Below are 19,510 nucleotides of genomic sequence, written 5' to 3' on the forward strand. Positions count from 1 at the left end.
GAGAAACCTCTCCTCAACCCTGCCTGTCCCTCTGCTCGAATGCCCTCTCTCTCTCTGCCCATCTACTCAACTGCTGCTCAAGAATGGATGCATACAATTGTGCTAGTGTGTGACCAATCATAATAGTGCGATAATTCCCTGGCTCCATAGAGTCCCCTGACTTGAAGATAGGCACGATGGTGGACATACTCCAAGTCTCGGGTAAGCCTTCACACATAGCACGATTGAACATCACTGCTAGAAGCTCTATCAGCATGTCTCTCGCATGAATAAAGTGCTCAGCGACCAATCCATCATGATCATATGCTCTCCCAGTCTTCATCCTATCAATGGCCTTCCTTACCATCTCTGCACAGTGCTAGAATTCTGGGGAGCTAGGATATGGTATGTATAGTTTCCCTTGGCTTTAGAAAGGAGCATGGCTTTAGTTTCTTATCCATAGGTTGTTTCACAAGCACCATAAATTTTAGCAAGGGGAAATCAGAGTGCAAGGAGGAAATTAGCAAAGGGGTAATGGTCAAGGTATTACTGCAGCCCAAGATCCTAATCCACGAGCTCAAGAACCACCATAAAAAAATAGGAGTGAAGAAAGTACATGTCTGTGGGCATGGTGCTGGCGGGTCAGGAAAAGGTGTCTGTCCAGGAACTGTATATAGAGATGCTGCATAACGACCCCAGACCTCTGTAGAAGTGATGGCCAAAGCAGGGGAGGACTCATGAAACATGGCCATCAGGGGAGGACTCATGAAACAAACGCCAAGCCTCCCTCGAATCCTGGCTCAAGAACAGCTGGTATAATTCCTGCTCTAGCTGAGCAAAGAAGGCCCGCTTCTTCCTTCGCACAAGGCGCCGGAAGGCAATACGTGACTGTCGGTGAGTAGTGACTCCCAAAGCAACCTCCCGCTGCAGTCGGGCTCTTGTCTCTCTGCACTCCTCATCATACCAGCTGTTCTCGGGCATACACCTAGAACGTTGTCTCTGTCCAGGCTGAGTATGTGGATATGCCTCTCTCGCTGCATCCTGTAAAGTCTCTGTCAGTATATGGGTCAGCTCCTCCAAAGGTCTCCCTGGCTCCTCTGTGTACAGACGTCTATAAATCCCACCTCTGTAGACAGCATCAGTCTCTGAAGTAAAAGTATATCGAGTGTGATCTGCCCCTCGTGTCCTCTGAGCTGTGGTAAAGTGAAAAGAGATGGTCAATGTCAACAATGCATGATCCACTACTACCCCAATGGGCCGAGATCCAACTGTGAAGTCCTCAATGCATGAAACAAAGCTCGGCATAGCCATAACATAATCCACTGTGCTAGCACCATGTCTATGCGGAAAGCAAGTAAAACCAGCTGTTGACGGAAACCTCTACAAGCCATGTGCAGTCCCATGTGCAGTCCCCATATCTACCAAATATCTCCCATACTCTGTGCACTCCACATCCTGTGAGCGTGTGTCTAATCCCATATCCAGAGTGTCCAGCTCTCTCAGCATCTCCTCTGATGTATCATAAAAGGCTGTCTGGCGGTTGCCCGTCTGGGCATTAAAGTCCCCTAACAGGATGATGTCTCCATCCCTAGAGAACTCCCATATGTCATCATCTAGCACAGAGAAAGGAGACTGCCCTCTAGGTGCTGCATATGTCGATGTACTAGGAGCAAAATAGCATATGGCAATATACAGGAATCTGCCTGTGTCGGCCCTCAGTCTCACCCACATATATCTGGCCTGATCATCTCTCCGAACGATGTGTAGAAGCGATTGCAGCTCCTCCCTGAAAAGCACTGCCACCCCCCCTGATCCTCTACTACTGTGTACCGATCTCGTCCCTACTCTACAAGCTGTCTCCCATCTGTATCCTGTCACCTGTGGCATCATCTGACCAGGGGCCTGGTGAGTCTCCGAGTAGAAGACTATATCTCTATCTCTAAAGCTCTCCTCAAAGGCACCTAAATCAAGTCTAAGGGATCCATTGCAGTTCCAGGCTGCCAGCTTTAATTTGGTCCCATAGGTCTCGCACCGTCATGTAGAGCGTCGGGGGCGCAGGGCAGGCAGCGGGAGGGAGAGCGAATGGGGGGGCATAGGCAGGCGGGGGGGGGGGGGGGGGGGGGGGGAGGCAGGCAGGCAGCGGGAGAGAGAGCGAAGGGGGGCGAGGCAGGCAGCGGGAGGGGGGGGGGGGCGCAGCGGGAGAGGAGAGCAAAGGGGGCAGCGGGAGGGGGGGGCGCAGCGGGAGAGAGAGCGAGGGGGGGGGGGGGAGAGAGAGAGAGAGAGAGAGAGAGAGAGAGAGAGAGAGAGAGAAATTTGTATTAACGTCTTCAAAAGGCCAAAAAAAAAAAAGAAAAAAGAGAAATGAAATGTTATATTAACGTCTATAAAAGGCCAAAGTGACCTATGAGACCAAAGTTACAACCATGTGACATCTGATACACTGTCTGGAAAAGAAAAGAAAGAACTGAAGGTAAGTATCTAGCCCTAAAATACATCAGTAGGGAGCATCCGGAAGTAGCAACTAGGGAGAGTGGGAAGCTAATTCTACTAGTCAAAATGGCGTACATGAGTACATGGATACATGATCAGTCGTGCTCTTCATGCCTTACCTCATGGTAAGTGTCCAGCCCCTTTTTTTTTCATTACTTTTTGGGATGAGATTGGGACAGAGATCACATTGGCTCTCTAGGAGATGTGGGACAGGTTCTATGCCTTCTTCTCTCCGAGAGGCTTATCTTCCTTATCCCTAAGAGTGGGGATAAGTCCTTGATTGGACAGTGGAGACCTATCACCTTACTTTGGATTGCATATAAGATTCTTGCTAAGGCATTGAGCATTAGACTGTAGCCAATTTTGCAGGATGTCATTCATGATACTCAAAATAGATTCTTACACGGAAGGAGCATCTTTGATAACATTTTCTCATTTTGGGAGGCCGTGAAATGGGACAAAGCGAATAATCAGCCTTTAGCCATTCTTCTTTTGGATTTTGAGAAGGCTTATGATAGAGTGGATTGGGACTTCCTTGAGGGTACTCTTAGCCATATGGGTTTCTCTCAGAGATGGATCAGGGGAGTTTCATGCATGTATCGTGATGTCCACAGTAGTGTGCTTGCTTGTGGAGATAAGAGGAGAGCGGTTTCAGATCTCTCGCTCACTATGGTAGGGATGCCCTTTAGCCCCATTATTATATATCATAGTGGCAAAGGCCATGAGCATCTTCCTCTGCTCCACTGCTAGTATTTTTGGATTCAGGTTGCCTCTTTGTAGTTAGGTGGAGCTGGTTGACTATGAGTTAGCTGATGTCACAGCCATGTTCTTGGAGGCCTCACACATATGTTTATGTTCCTTTCGGGTGGCACTGGAAGAGTTTTGTTTGGCAGTAGGGGCCCTCATTTATTGGCACAAATCTGTTGGTTTCTGGATTAGCAACTCACTGAGAGTTGCTTGGGGTGCATACCTTGGTTTTACTTGGATCAGTAGAGGATGCACTACTAGATATTTGGGATGCGAGGTTGGGGTCCATATTTCTCCTCTAGAGTAGTTTGCTCCGGTACTCATGAGTATTCGGAAGAAGCTTCTTCATTGGAGCTCCAGGAGATTGGATTTAGCCTCTAGAGCATTGGTGGCTAATTAGGTATTGCTTGCCTCGGCTTGGTTTATTGCCTCTTGTTGGTGCTTCTCTCGTGCATGCATTGGTCGATTGTGGAGGTTGATCTTCAATTTTCTTTGGTCGGGTTTGGATGGCACCACAGACACATGTCTCAGGGTAGCTTGGCTCACAATTATTCAACCTAGACGAGAGGGGGGCTGAATATTTTTGATCCGGATGTTCATTAGAGGTTTCCTATTAGACACTGAGCCTTGGAAGAATTTTATCTTATCTCGAATTTCCGGATGTACACCCCCCTGTTGGGAGAGATTGGCTGCCCAGCACACGGAGGCAGATATCAGGGCACCATCTTCCCCTCTTATTGCAGCCATTGTCAGAGCATGGAGAAGCATGAGACCATTCTTGGGACAGAGGTTTCTAGGTCTTTGGATGAGGCTCACCGACAACCTATTATGTAGAACGAGTTCATTAGGGATGAGGCTAGTTGGCCACTTGGTGCATCTCGTTACATTCAGTGGTTAGGATGGGAGAGATGTGCATACATAGTTCTTGCTTGCAAGACTTTTAAGAGTCTTCTGGTTGATCAGAGAGCTGCATCCATTTAGCATCTTAGGGGCTCTCGCATACATATTGATCAGATTGATGCAACTATACCACATGAGTGGCTCTTTGGGACCTTTCACTGGGAGCTAGACCGGCTAGCAACACCTTTTTTACTATGTGGATGCTGCTAGATGCGATAGACAGGTTACATAATGGAAAGGCACAAGATCATGATGGGCTAGTTGGAGAGCACTTCTCATATGCACGAGACACTTTGGCTCCGCTCATCGTACATGTGTTTAATCGTGCCATTTGTGAGGGTTTTCCGACAAGCTGGACAGAGCATATCATTGTACCACTCTTTAAGAGTGGGGACCCCATGGTACTAGGCAACTACAAGGACGATCATGATTAGTCATTGCTTGGCCAAATTATATGGCTCTATATTGGAGTCGGAGCTGAGCCGATGGGCAGAGAGGCATGGTCATCGAGCACATGGACAGGCTGGCTTCAGGAGAGGATTTACTACCTTGGATCACATACTGACACTTCGGGCACTTATTGAAGAGGGCAGGGCACAAAAGAGAAGGATATATTGCTGCTTTGTGGACTTCCGCAAAGCCTTCGATACCGTACCACGTGCCAGGCTTATGCAGAGATTGCATGACATTGAGGTACCCCAGGATATGCAGTGGGGGATATATGCTTTGTATGAGTCTGTGACAGGCAGAGTCCGAGCTCCAGGCGGACTATCTGATAGGGTGACCAGCACGATAGGGGTGAATCAAGGATGCCCGCTATCGCCCACCCTCTTTGGACTGTACATTGATGCGGTCTCTGATTATGTAGACAGATTGGGAGGCCAAGGGGCATGCCTGGCAGGGGTGTTGATACCCATCTTGTTATATGCTGATGATATTGTTCTAATCTCAGACTCTCCGGAGGGATTACAGAGACACCTGGATGCATTACAAGCTTTCAGTGCAGATAGAGATCTGACAGTGAACCTTGGGAAAACCAAGGTTATGGTGTTTAACACCACACAAGCATGGCTGACGAGATCAGAGCCTCAGTTCACTTTCCGAGGGGAGCCAGAAGAGTATGTCAGGTCATATGTCTACTTGGGAGTTACTTTCACAGGACCGCCTTTCTCCTTGAAGTAGGCAGCAGCAGCTAGATTAGCTGGAGGGCATGCAGCCTTGGGGGCACTTGAGAGGCAGTGTGCACACATACAGTTTCAGGAGCCACGCACCAAATTGTGGCTATTTGATACGCTTGTCACACCGACCCTCCTATACGGAGCTCCAATTTGGGGACCCAGTATACATCACAGATCTCAGAGAGGGACAGATGAGGGATGGAGGCAAATGGAGAGACCACTGATTATGATGATTGCCTGCATGATTCGAAGCAAATCATCAGTACCACATGAGATTGTTCGGGCTGAGCTGGGTGTCCCACCAGTAGTAACTGAGGCCCTATTCCAGGCAGTTACCTTTTTACAGCGGCTATGGGAGCTCCCTCAGCAGAGGTACTCCCGATTGGCATTGACCTCATCCATACAGTTGGCAGAGGATGGAGATACTCATTTTTGGTACGCTTAGATGAGATCATGGTTTGACCTACATGGTTTCCGGATAGAGGCACTACCACCCTTTCAGTACAGTCTGGATTGTCCATTTCTGGATCTCACCCGCTCAGAGCAAAACCGCGTGATCAGGATGGATATCATCAGAGTGGACACAGAGAGGACATGGACTAGCCCCCTTGAGCCCTTGGGCACGAAAATGGCTCATTACAAGAGCCATTTTCTACCTCTCTCACCGGATGGTTTTATCACCCGCCCGGCGTACATGGATGTACACCTATCACATGGGATATGTTGTGCCATTGGACAAATCTGGACCTCATCACACCAGCTGCGGATTGAGACAGGGCGTTATGTGCATCAGATCGTGGATGACCGCATTTGTCAGCTATGCTACTAGGAGGTAGAGACAGAGGAACACTACATTTGCCGATGTACAGTCTATTATGAGATCCGAGGGAGATATCACTGCCTTTTCCGAGAGGGTTTTGGGCCGTTACGCACGGTCATGGAGTCTGAGGATCAGAGATGCCTGGGATTGTTTCTACTTGAGCTCAGGAGACAGAGAGGGACCCTCTTGGCAGACAGGAGGCCGAGCCATGATGTACCTAGACAGAGGACCCTGACAGATTTCTTCGGCACCGGCACCAGCACCAGCAACCCAGCCCACACACCTCCCGATACCTCCTCCATTGGGCCATCAGGGCACCGACCACGCTCCCAGGGAGTCACCATTGATAGAGCAGTTATGTTATGTCGTGCTCGTCGGCCATGCCCACCAGGATCCCGACCACGGCATCCTCACCATCGCCAGATCAGAGCCATTATTGCTTGGCATCGGAGGCGACTACCTCGCTTCTATGACCTCTCCATTCTAGACAGCCCCATGGCGGAGATACTTGATCTAAGGAGAGGGCAACAGTTCAACTGATCAGCATACATGGATCTACCTAATATACATTTTTCAGTATTTTCCAGTATTTTCTACTCAGTATTTTCTCATATTTTCTACTCAGTATCATCTCGGAGTCTTACAGTTTTGTTCTTATAACTGTAGGACAATCAGTTTATTGTACTTTTTAGTCTCATTTAGTTGTTCTCTTTGATGAGACACCAACTTCAGATGTACTCTCAGTTTTGGTCTCATAGGCCACTATGGCCTCTTAGAGACGTTAATACATCATTTCATTTCATTGCATTTGTTTGCCAGTGTGGTGCTTTGCAGGAGATCAGGGCATGCTATCCTGAGGTTTTTAGAGCGACCACATCACTTAGACAGATCTGGGAGAGATCCGACCAAAGACAGCTAGGCTGACTACTACTAGCACTACAGAAACACAGGGAAATCTTACTTCAAACACCCGCACATCATAGCGGAGGAAGACAGTCCCAGTTGACTGACTTCTTCCAGAGATTGGCACCAGTAGCCCAGCCAGACACATTGGGAGTGACATCTCAGCGAGCGGAGGAGATTCGAGCTAGGTGACGACCCAGACTAGCCGGCTACCACACACCATGGCTACACCACAGAGAGATCGCGGCCATCCGGTCTCGACACCAACACGAGGTCCAGGAGCAGCTGGCACATTTTCGCTCTGATCCAGGACGCATGTTCCAGACATTTATGGCATCCTCATATCGGATGTATGACATATTGTACCCAGACTATGGGACTGGATGGAGTTAAGAGTAGATAACATATCATACTTGTATCACCCCTTCAGCATATAGAGATGCATTAGTAGCCCTAGTTCTCCATCCACACCCTCTCGTTTGTACACCACTATTGAGTCCCCTATGGTCGTGTTGTCATACTTGTACATTTTATTCTCACTCCACATTTTCCTCTTGATGACTGGAGGAACATCATTGTACTACTTCTTTGTCGCATAGGCCAATTTTGGCCTTTTGCAGCCGTTAATATCTCTCTCTCTCTCTCTGTCTCTCTCTCTCTCTCTCTCTCTCTCTCTCGGCGTGGTGCTAGTACAGTGGACTATGTTATGGCTCAGCCCATCTCATTCCCTCTTTTCAGGATTTTATGGTAGGCACTAGGCCGGTTGGAATAGCAGTGGATCATGCTATCTTGTCCTTCACTCTCACATTTCAGTTCAGCACAGCTCCATTGGGACAGGTCTCCACACACACTCGTTATACCCTTACGAGGGAGACTGACACCGTATACACGCATGAGATATACAGACGCCTATGTGCCGAGGAGCCGGGACGGCCATTAGATGAGCTCACTCAGATATTGATAGAGACGCTTCATGCTGCAGCATCACAGGCATATCCCCATAGTCAGCCTACACGGAGACGATCTGGGAACATGCCCCAGAACAGTTGGTATGATGAGGAGTGCAGAGAGATGAGGATCAGATTACAGAGAGAGGTGCTCATGGGTGTTACCACTCACAGACAGTCACGGATTACCTTCCGGCACCTAGTGCGACGGAAGAAGAGGGCTTATCTTGCTCAGTTAGAGAGGGATTTGTACCAGTTGTTTATGAGTCAGGACTCAAGCGAGGCATGGAGACTATTCCATGAGCATTCACCATCACCAGCCATTACCTCCACAGAGATTTGGGGTGAGTATGCAGCATCCCTGTACACAGCACCAAGACAGCCGCCCCTGCCAGACCCATCGGAGCCATGCCCAGAGACGTGTGCTTTCTTTACTGCTGAGATGGTAAGGAAAGCTATTGACAGGATGAGGACTGGGAGAGCATATGATCATGATGGTTTGGTAGCAGAGCACTTTATTCATGCCAGAGATATGCTTGCAGAGCTTATTGCTATGATGTTTAACCGAGCCATGTGTGAGGGTTTTCCTGAGACTTGGAAAATGTCCACGATTGTGCCTATCTTCAAGTCAGGGGATCCCATGCTTCCTGGGAATTATCGTACCATCATGATTGGTCACACATTGGCTAGATTATATGCATCTATTCTTGAGCAGGAGTTGAGTAGATGGGCAGAGAGAGACGGCATACATGCATCAGGGCAGGCAGGGTTCAGGAGAGGTTTCTCCACTCTTGACCATATCTTGACACTCAGAGCTATTATTGAGGAGGGCAGATTATATGGCAGGAGGATTTATTGTTGCTTTGTGAATTTCCGCAAAGCTTTTGACACAGTACCGAGAGCCAGATTGATGCGCAGACTACATTAGATGCGAGTGCCCACAGAGCTGATTTGGGGAATCATGGCTTTATACAGGACAATTGTGGGGCAGGTACGTACTACCCAGGGTATATCTGAGATGGTTCACTCCACTATTGGGGTGAAACAGGGCTGCCCCCTTTCCCCCACCTTATTTGGGATGTATGTGGATGAGGTTTCGGACTATGTAGAGCGGGAGGGTGACAGAGGAGCACAGCTAGCAGGGCATGGATTCCGCTGTTATTGTATGCTGATGATATTGTGCTGATCTCAGATTCTCCAGAGGGGATGCAGCGTCATTTGGATGCATTGCACATGTTTGCAGAGGACAGTGGATTGTCTGTTAACCTTGGTAAAACCAAGGTGATCGTGTTCAACACCACAGCACAGTGGGTTAGGAGGTCAATGCCCACCTTTACATATGGTCAGGAGACAGTGGAGTATACAGATGCATATACTTACCTTGGTGTGGTTTTTAGTGGCCCACTATTTTCCTTGAGGAGAGCAGCGGAGACCAGATTGACCAGAGCTTATGCAGCATTGGGGAGACTAGAGAGGATGTGTTCGCAGGTTCAGTTTCAGGAACCTCGAACAAAGCTCTGGCTCTTTGACACTTTGGTCACTTCAGCCATGCTGTATGGAGTGGAGATATGGGGACCCTCAGTGGATCGCCACAGCCGAGCTGGTAGCACTGATCGATGGAGACGTATGGAGAGGTCCTTGGTTTCCCGGATGATTAGGGCCAAGGCCTCCGTACCACATGATATTATCCGTGCAGAGATGGCTGCCCCCCCATTGGTAGTAGAGGCACTCACTCGATCAGTCTCCTTTATACATTGCACCTGGGCTCTCCCTAGAGACAGATATGCTCGCTTAGCCCTGGAGTCTTCACGACAGTTGGCATCACAGGGAGACGGATCATGTTGGTATGCACAGATGACAGCTTGGTTCCAACTGCATGGCTTTAGTATGGACAAGCTACCTCCATTTCAGTACTCCCTGGATGCACCCTCCCTCTCTGTCACACGGGCAGAGATTACCAGACTTATCAGGCAAGACTTGACTCAGCTGGACACTAGGAGGACATGGATACAGCCGACACACGAGCTTGGTACGAAGATGGCTTTCTATAGAGATCATCTTCTCCAGCTCACGGAGGATGGGTTTGTGATTAGACCCAGCTACATGGATACTCATCTTTCTCATGGGGTACAGTGTGCTATTGGTCAGATGCGCACATCCTCACACCAGCTAGAGATTGAGACTGGCAGATTCAGAGGAGTACCAGCTGAGGCCAGGATTTGTCAGCTGTGCCAGATGGAGCCAGAGACAGAGTTACATTACATATGTCACTGTCCAGTATATTATGAGATACGAGGCCGTTTTCACTGCATGTTCAGAGAGGGCTTTGGACCACTTTCTAGAGTCATGAGATACCAGGATCAGAGATGTCTCGGATTGTACTTGCTGGAGCTGCGTAGACATAGAGAGGGTCTCCTGAGAGGGAGGGGATCAGAGAGGGAGAGACACCTACAGAGGCAGATTACAAACTTCTTTCGACCAGAGATTGAGCAGTCAGGTCAGCAGGCATTGGAGCTAGCCCCAGAGTACAGCCGCACCAGAGGTACACTGATTGATCGGGCTATAGAGCTGGGGCGGTCCAGGCGCCCCAAGATGAGAGGCCCATCTCGACACCGGCGGAGACTACAACAGAGGATTAGGACCATACTAGCACGGCATGGGAGACGTCCAGTCAGAGTACTCACCATGGAGGACATTGAGGATATCCGCCATCGACCGATGAGAGACATCTTTGGATAGTGATGTGTATGATGCTTACCTTTGTTGCTGGAGTTTTCCTCCCAGATGTCATCCATTAGGAGTTCCTGGTACCGTACTTTTCCTCATAGTTGTTTCAGTTTCAGTTAGTTGTTTAGTTGTTTTTAGCTTTCCTTACACAGACATTGTATCAGATCCACCAATTGTTGTAACCTTTTTGGTCTCATAGGTCATTTTGGCCTTTTGAAGACGTTAATATATCATTTCATTTCTCTCTCTCTCTCTCTCCCATGAGATTATCCGAGCCGAGATGGGAGCACCACCGATCGTAGTAGAGGCTCTTGCCAGATCAGTGTCCTTCATTCTCATCACCTGGGAGCTTCCCCGGCACCGGTATGCACAACTTGCTTTAGAGTCCTCTCATCAGCTAGCCATGGAGGGAGACACTTCATGTTGATATGCGCAGATAGCATCCTGGTTTGAGCTTCACGGGTTCAGCTTAGACAGACTTCCACCCTTCCAGTACTCTCTGGAGGCACCCTCTCTCACCTTGACACATTCTGAGATTAGTAGAGTCATCAGACAGGACCTCATTCAGTTGGACACTAGGAGGACATGATGGCTAGAGCCCTCACAGGAGTTGGGGACGAAGATGGCTTTCTATAGAGACCATCTTCTCCGCACCACTGAGGATGGCTTTATACTTAGACCGAGCTACATGGATACCCATCTGTCTCATGGATTGAGGTGCGCCATTGGGCAGATCCGCACCTCCTCACTTCAGTTAGAGATAGAGACAGGCAGATTTAGAGGCATACCTCCAGGGGACAGGATTTGTCAGATTTGTTGGATAGAGCCAGAGACGGAGGAGCACTACATCTGTCGCTGCACAACATATTATGAGATTCGAGGGCACTACCATTGCCTTTTCAGAGAGGGATTTGGACCACTGGCTAGAGTCATGGACTATTGTGATCAGCAATGCTTGGGTTTTTATCTCCTGGAGATCCGCAAGCTCAGAGAGTCCATCATCAGGAGCAGATGCCAGACTGGCAGGGAGTCCACACAGAGACAGATTACTGACTTCTTTAGAGGGACTACCCGGGAGAGGACACAGCCGACAGCCCAGCAGCGAGCACCCCGTGGGACTCTAGTTGAGAGAGCTATCCAGCTGGGCAGATCTAGACGCCCGAGGGTTCGTGGATCCTCACATCGGAGACGGTGCCTACACCGGAGGATTCAGAGCATCATTGCAAGGCATCGGACTCGCCCAACCAGGCATCTCACTATGGCAGATATCCAGGCCATCCGGCAGAGACCCATGCTAGAGCTCCTAGGATGATTACGACTCCAGCCATATACTGTTGTACTCACTGTCACTTTTGTACTCTCCCATATTCATGTATTCACGTATCCATGTACTCATGTACCCCATTTTGACCAGTAGCATTAGCTTCCCACTCTCCCTAGTTGCTGCTTCCGGATGACCCCCCCTACTGATGTATTGTGGGGCTAGATACTTAGTTCTTTCTTTTCTTTTCCAGACAGTGTATCAGATGTCACATGGTTGTAACTTTGGTCTCATAGGTCACTTTGGCCTTTTGAAGACGTTAATATAACATTTCATTTCATTTCATTTCTCTCTCTCTTTTCGCTTCGTTTCGCTTCTCTCTGCGCTTCCTTCTCTCTCCCCACCCACTTCGCTTCTCTCTCTGCTCGTCGGCCACGCCCACCAGGATCCCGACCACGGCATCCTCACCATCGCCAGATCAGAGCCGTTATTGCTTGGCATCGGAGGCGCCTACCTCGCTTCTCTACACCTCTCCATTCTAGACAGCCCCATGGTGGAGATACTTGATCTAAGGAGAGGGCAAAACTTCAACTGATCAGCATACATGGATCTACCTGATATACATTTTTCAGTATTTTCCAGTATTTTCTACTCATTATCATCTCGGAGTCTTACAGTTCTGTTCTTATAACTGTAGGACAATCAGTTTATTGTACTTTTTAGTCTCATTTAGTTGTTCTCTTTGATGAGACACCAACTTCAGATGTATTCTCAGTTTTGGTCTCATAGGCCACTATGGCCTCTTAGAGACATTAATATATCATTTCATTTCTGTGCTCCCTTCTCTCTTCCCACCTGCCTTCTCTCTTTGCGCACCCGCCTTCTCTCTCTTCGCCCCCTTTCTCTTCGCTTCTCCGCTCACCCGCCTTCTCTCTCTTCGCCCCCTTTCCCCACCCGCCCTTGCTCAGGCCCCCAAGGCAACAACATACCTACCTGCTGCTACTTGGCTCCCCACTTGCAGCTGGCCATCTATGGGGGCCACCAGCTGAGGAGAAAATTCAGTACTTGAAGGGGGACCCCTTCAGTCCAACATGGACAGCTCGCCGGCAACAAGGACTAGAGGTGAGAAGGAGAGGAAATACAGCTCGATTTGGGCGAGCTCACAGAAGATCGGCGACCCCCATATCAAAACATGCCTGACCACCATGAGAGAAGTATGCAAAGTGCAGGATACTGACATTGAGCACCTACAAAAGGAGCTCGGGGAGAACAAGGATAGTGATGACCTTGGCCATGAGTTGCGTGCCTCCATGCAAGAGGAAATGGATAGGTGGAGGGCAGACATGCAGGCATACATGGCAACTCAGCTTAGCAAGATGCAGGAGGAAATGGTCCAAATGTTGGACGCAAAAACCAGCCACCACACCTCACTAATCACGGAGCCGGAGGCCCAAGTCGCCACCCTTAGAGTGGAAAACGAGACCTTGAGGGCACGTACTCAATTCGAAGAAGGAGAGATTAAACTATCCCTCAATGATGAGCTGAATATTTGAAGACCCTCCAGGAACCAGAGGAGAAGAAGGCAAACGAGGCAACCACATGGGCCGAGGTGATTAAGAAGACATAGAAACAAGTGGAAGAAGCAGGCAGCTGGATTGAGGTTGCCAAGAAGCAACGGAACCCACCATCATCCCCAAACATCATCAATGACACACTTGAAGAGGAGAAAAGAAGGAAGATTAGGGCATTGAATGTGAGAGTGGTGGGATGGAAGGAAGGAGCCTCGCCGAAAGAGGACGCCATAGCACTATGCAGAAAGCTGGAAATCGCTGATACCCCCTTCGTCAAGGCATGGAGGGTGGGCAAAGACACCACCAAGGAATGCGCACTCATCCTCAAGTTTGTGGGGTTTGAGCCGCGGCAAGCATTCCCTACAAAAACGCGGGCAGTAAAAGGAGAAAAGACTTACCTCGAAGACGATCTCACACTAGCACAGGCGGCACACAGGAGGGAATGCACGCCACACATCTTGGATGCACGGAAGGCAGGGAAATGGGCAGTGTACAGAGATGGGAGGGTGATCATCACCGAGCGACGTGCCCAATGATGGTGCGAGACCTATGAGACCAAGCTAGAGATTGCGGTTTGGAACTGCAATGGCGCCTTGAGGACAGATGCAGGTCTGTTCGAGGAGACATTTAGAGGGAGAGACTTGGTCTTATACACAGAGACTGATCAATGCCAGGGGAGTCGGCTTCTGAAGGTGAGAGGATACAGATGGGAGTCTATTCACCGCCCACACCCACGCATAGTAGAGGTACCCGGGGGTCGGGAGGGGTCGCTTTATTATACAGGGAGGAGCTTCAACATGTGATACACAGGTGGTCGGACGGGATGAGGCCGCACGGTTTTTTGTGGGTGAGGATCCTGACAGAGAGAGCTCGAGACATCTACCTTGCAGTGTGTTACTTTGCACCCTCCAATTCTAAATATGCCACCCATGGAGAGTCCCCGTACCTGCCCCTTTATAGTGACATTATGAAGTTTTCTAGTCTAGGGGACATCCTCCTGGCTGGAGACTTCAATGCCCGCACCGCAGGTGCACAGGTACCCTTACAGATGATCCCATATACCAGGAGATTGACACGATGGGTACAGATCTGGAGCGGACATCACAGGATACAGCAGCCCGCACAGACTATGGAGAGTATCTCTTAGCCCTCGGCGGGGCTCATAGGCTAGCCATTTATAATGGCTTGGCTAGATGGCCTAGATCCAACTCCTCCACCTCCTACCCCTTCAGACATGGGGCTAGTACAGTGGACTACCTAATGGGATCCCTCTCTTTAATTCCACTCATTTCGGAGTTTACCATCTCTCCTCGCCCCATCGATGTTGTAGCCGACCATGCATACCTGGCCTTCTCACTCACATGCCGATACACCATGCAACCACCTGCTTTGCCCCATCACCATCCGAGATACCACTTCACCAGAGAGACCTCTTCCATCTATTCTAATCACATCTACCGCATCCTCTCCGACCTCGACCCCCACATCCCACTTGATGAGCTTACTACACACCTCTCAGCCACCCTCCATACGTCCGCTTCAGCCGCCTTCCCACACTCCAGAGCCACCCCTACATCACTAGGAGGGACTGTCCCACAGAATCGCTGGTACGACGAGGAATGTTGTGATACCCGAGCCCGTCTACATCGGGAGATGGCACTAGGATCCACCACTCACCAGCAGGCGCGAGTGATCTTTCGACGTCTCACACAGAGAAAGAAGAGAGCCTACCTAGCAAGGCTTGAGCAGGAGCTATACCAGCTATTTCTTGGAAAGGACTCTAAGGAGGCCTGGAGGATCTTCCACGATCATCGCCTTCCAACTCCGATTACTTCACCCAGGAACTGGCACACCTATGCCACCTCTTCTCTACCATGTCGCCGAGCAGCCACCTCTCCCCCATCCACCCGAACCTCGTCCCCCACACTCTTCCTTCTTTCATCTCAGCAAGGTGAGAGATGCTATTGACAGGATGCAAACTGGGAGAGCACAGGATCATGATGGACTCCTCACCGAGCATTTCTCCCATGCTAGAGACACGCTAGCCCCTTTACTGGTTCACATGTTTAACAGGGCTTTATGTGAAGGCTTCCTTGTCAGCTCGTCATCGAATACTATTGTACCTATCTTGAAAGCAGGTGACCCCATGGACCCCAACAACTATAGGACTATCATGATTGGTCACACCTTGGCCAAGATTTATGGTTTGATTTTGGAGCATGAGCTTAGTAGATGGTCCGAGGAGCAGAGACTCAGAGCACCGGGGTAGGCAGACTTCAGGAGAGGCCACTCCACACTAGATCATATCTTTACACTACGGGGGATCATTGAGGAGGGGAGAGCTCACGGACAATGGATATACTGCTGCTTTGTGGATTTCCGCAAAGCTTTTGACACTCCCACGGGCCAGACTGATCAAGAGACTGCAGGATATGGGAGTGCCAGCAGAGATGCTGTGGGGGATCATTAGACTCTGAGTCAGTCACAGGCAGAGTACGGGCTCCAGGAGGTGACTCAGAGATCATACACAGCACTATCGGGGTGAAGTAGGGCGCCCCTTGTCTCCTACTCTATTTGGTCTATACATTGACGAGATCTCGGATTACATAGATAGACAGGGAGGACCAGGAGCACATTTGGCAAGAGTCTTGATACCGATCCTCTTGTATGAAGATGATATTGTTCTTATTTCTGATTCACTAGAGGGGCTGCAGAGGCATTTGGATGTATTACGGGACTTTTGCGAGGACCGGGACCTTACTGTGAACCTTGGAAAGACCAAGGTCATGATCTTTAACACCTCCTCACAGTGGATAACTAGATCTGCAGTACAGTTTACATACAGTGGAGAGCCTGTGGAGTATGTTACCTCATATGTATACCTTGGGATCACTTTTGCTGGACCCCAGTTCTCCATGCGGAAGGCGGTCGACGCTAGATTGACAAGGGGATATGCAGCCCTTGGCTCGCTAGAGAGGCAATGCTCACAGATACAGTTTCAGGAGCCGAGGAGGAAGCTTTGGCTATTTGATACTCTAGTTACACCTGCAGTACTGTATGGTGCCCCCATCTGGGGTCCTAGCTTATACCACAGGAGGAGACAGAGGAGAGAGCCGGCCGAGATGGGCGCTGCACCGATAGTCACAGAGGCTCTATTCCAGATAGTGACATACTGGCATAGGCTATGGGAGCTTCCACTTGATAGATACCCGCGGCTAGCCCTGGAGTCCTCGAGACAGTTGACACTTGAGGGAGATACAGAGTGCTGGTATGCATAGGTAGGCACTTGGTTGGCATGCACGGTATGCAGATGGAGGCACTCCCCCCCTTCCAGTACAGCATAGAGGCCTCGTATTTGCTCTCAGCCGCACACAGAGGACATGGAGTTCACCTAGTCGTCCACTGGGGACAAAGATGGCCTTCTACAGATATCACCTCCTATGCCTGACAGAGGATGGGTTCATCATCCGTCCACGCTACATGGACATACACCTATCCTTTGGGGTGAGATTTGCGATCGGCCAGATCCGCACCTTGTCCCACCAGCTGAGAGTGGAGACTGCCAGATATGGGCCTAGGGCGACCGCACCAGAGGACAAGATATGCCAACTCTGTCACACAGAGCCCGAGACAGAGGACCATCACATATGCCGATGCCTCGTGTACTATGAGATTCCGGGGAGGTTCCACTGCCTCTTCCAAGATGGGTTCGGACCACTTTCCAAGATCATGGACTTCCTGGATCAGAGATGCTTGGGACTTTCTCTTCTAGAGATCCGTAGACACACGGAGTCCTTAGTGAGATCCAGATCAGCTGTACTTGCTCAAGGACCAGCACATAGAGCTCTCACTGACTTCTTCCATACCAGCACCTTGAGGGCCCATCCACCCATCATCCCCAGACCACAGGCTAGTGTAGGAGCTCGGCCGAGAGGTGTGACACTCGATAGAGCCACTGAGTTATGCAGAGCTCGACGCCCCAGACCCCGTGGCCCTCGCCCAGGGCCACGCCACCACAGGAAGATCCGGGCCATCATCTCCCTTCATCGTAGGACCTTCTCGCGCCAGCTCAGTTTTACCACCTTGAGCACCATGTCACCGCGGCCCATGAGGGATGTATTAGGGTGATATGGGAGCTCTCTGCTCATGTACCTAGATCAGAATTTAAAGTTCTAGATTTTTGTTATCTTTCTTTATTACTATTTTGTACCCAGGATTATGTACCTCATGGATATGATGTAACCTTTTGGTCTCATAGGTCATTTTGGCCTTTTGAAGACGTTAATACAACTTTCTTTCTTTCTTTCTTCGTTCTCTCACCTCTCCCTCAAGCTTCTTGAGTCTTCCAACTTCCAAGCCTCTAGGCTCTCACACAAGCACTCTAGTCTCTAGCCTCTCTCCCTCAAGCCTTTTCAGAGAGGGATTTGGACCACTGGCTAGAGTCATGGACTTTTGTGATCAGAGATGCTTGGGTTTTTATCTCCTGGAGATCCGCAGGCTCAGAGAGTCCATTATCAAGAGCAGACGCCCGACTGGCAGGGAGTCCACACAAACAGATTACTGACTTCTTTAGAGGGACTACCCGGGAGGACACACAGGCGACAACCCAACAGCAGGCACCCCGTGGGACTCTAGTTAAGAGAGCTATCCAGTTGGGCAGATCCAGACGCTCGAGGGTTCGCAGATCCTCACATCGGAGACGGTGCCTACACTGGAGGATTCAGAGCATCATTGTGAGGCATTGGGCTCGTCCGGCTAGGCATCTCACTATGGCAGATATCCAAGCCATCAGGCAGAGACCCATGCTAGAGCTCCTAGGATGATTACCACTCCAGTCATATATTGTTGTACTCACTGTTCCTTTTGTACTCCCCCATATTCATGTATAGAAAAAGGCGCATCCAGAACAGCACACATCTCCTCCATAGTCAAATGTGGCAGTGCTTTCAAAACCTTCCTTTGTGCCCTATGTCTCAAGTCAAAATGAGGCTCAGCGTTAAGAAGTTGGTGATAGAAATCAGTGGCAATTTGTCCAACCATAAGAGGATCAGAATGAAGAGTGCCATGTGAATCCTACAACTACTTGACACTAGCTCTGACATGACATGGGTCGTGACTCGTGAGTAGCAAAGAAATGTTTGTTGCATCTACCACCCATCTGGGTCCAAAAGGATTCTTGAGCATGGTAGTGGTACTCCGCACGCTGCTAAAGAGTGTACTCATGCTCTTCCCTAACAGTACATAAAGAGTCTACAACCCAGTCAGCATGGGGATGTTTCTCGTGCTCTCTCTGTAAGGCAGCCAGTCTACGTCTAGTAGCCCTTTCTAAATCCAAGGCCTCTTGCGGCACACGTGATAAAAGTCGCTAATATCACAGAGAGCAAAGGTCAGGCTTGACGAGGCCTACGCGAAATCATGAGATCTCCAAATATTAAGCATCTGACGTGATAGCTCTGCACCTGAGAACAAATGATCAGGGATGTGTACATGAGGTACTGATCCATTGCGACTCGGATCTCTATTGACAAATCCATTGGGTAATTATCCGATTTTGAAGTGCCTGCAACAATAAAAGTATGGCCCCCTCTGTCAAGTACCCAATCATCTACATAGAATTGGCCTAACCGTCCGTAAATGCATCCTGCATCCCTTCCCCTGTTAGACCATGAAAAAAGAAGAGTGGATGGTTTCCTCGGAATGTCATCCTCATGCGAACAACCTCTGCCATGAATGGAGAGTATAAACCTCTTCCAAGACGCTCTCTCAAGAGGATGCACCAAGCCCTCATGTCCACCTCTTTTATCCATTGGCATCTCAACCATGTTAAAATCCCCACCAATAATCCAATGGTCATCTTGAGGCATCATAGTGAGGGATTTCCAAAAGACAATCCTCTCACCTCTATGGTTAGGAGCATAGAGGTTAAGAATACCAATGTAACACTTTGCATAAGAAGGATCCACTGCGCTATCGCGGGTAAAATGTCC

At 49.5% G+C, this 19,510-nt stretch overlaps 1 protein-coding gene and 1 pseudogene across 2 annotated transcripts in view; both read right to left on the bottom strand.

Annotated features, from left to right (window-relative positions):
• Positions 1-19,510, bottom strand: part of CYL1 (alpha-N-acetylglucosaminidase family / NAGLU family) — a 249,790-nt gene that overhangs the window by 90,359 nt on the left and 139,921 nt on the right. The window lies entirely within an intron of this gene.
• LOC147615377 (uncharacterized) lies at positions 715-7,345 on the bottom strand (annotated as a pseudogene).

Source organism: Cibotium barometz, chromosome 40 (assembly GCF_041138505.1).
Source record: "Cibotium barometz isolate CiBa-2024 chromosome 40, ASM4113850v1, whole genome shotgun sequence".
NCBI classification, from domain to species: domain Eukaryota; kingdom Viridiplantae; phylum Streptophyta; class Polypodiopsida; order Cyatheales; family Cibotiaceae; genus Cibotium; species Cibotium barometz.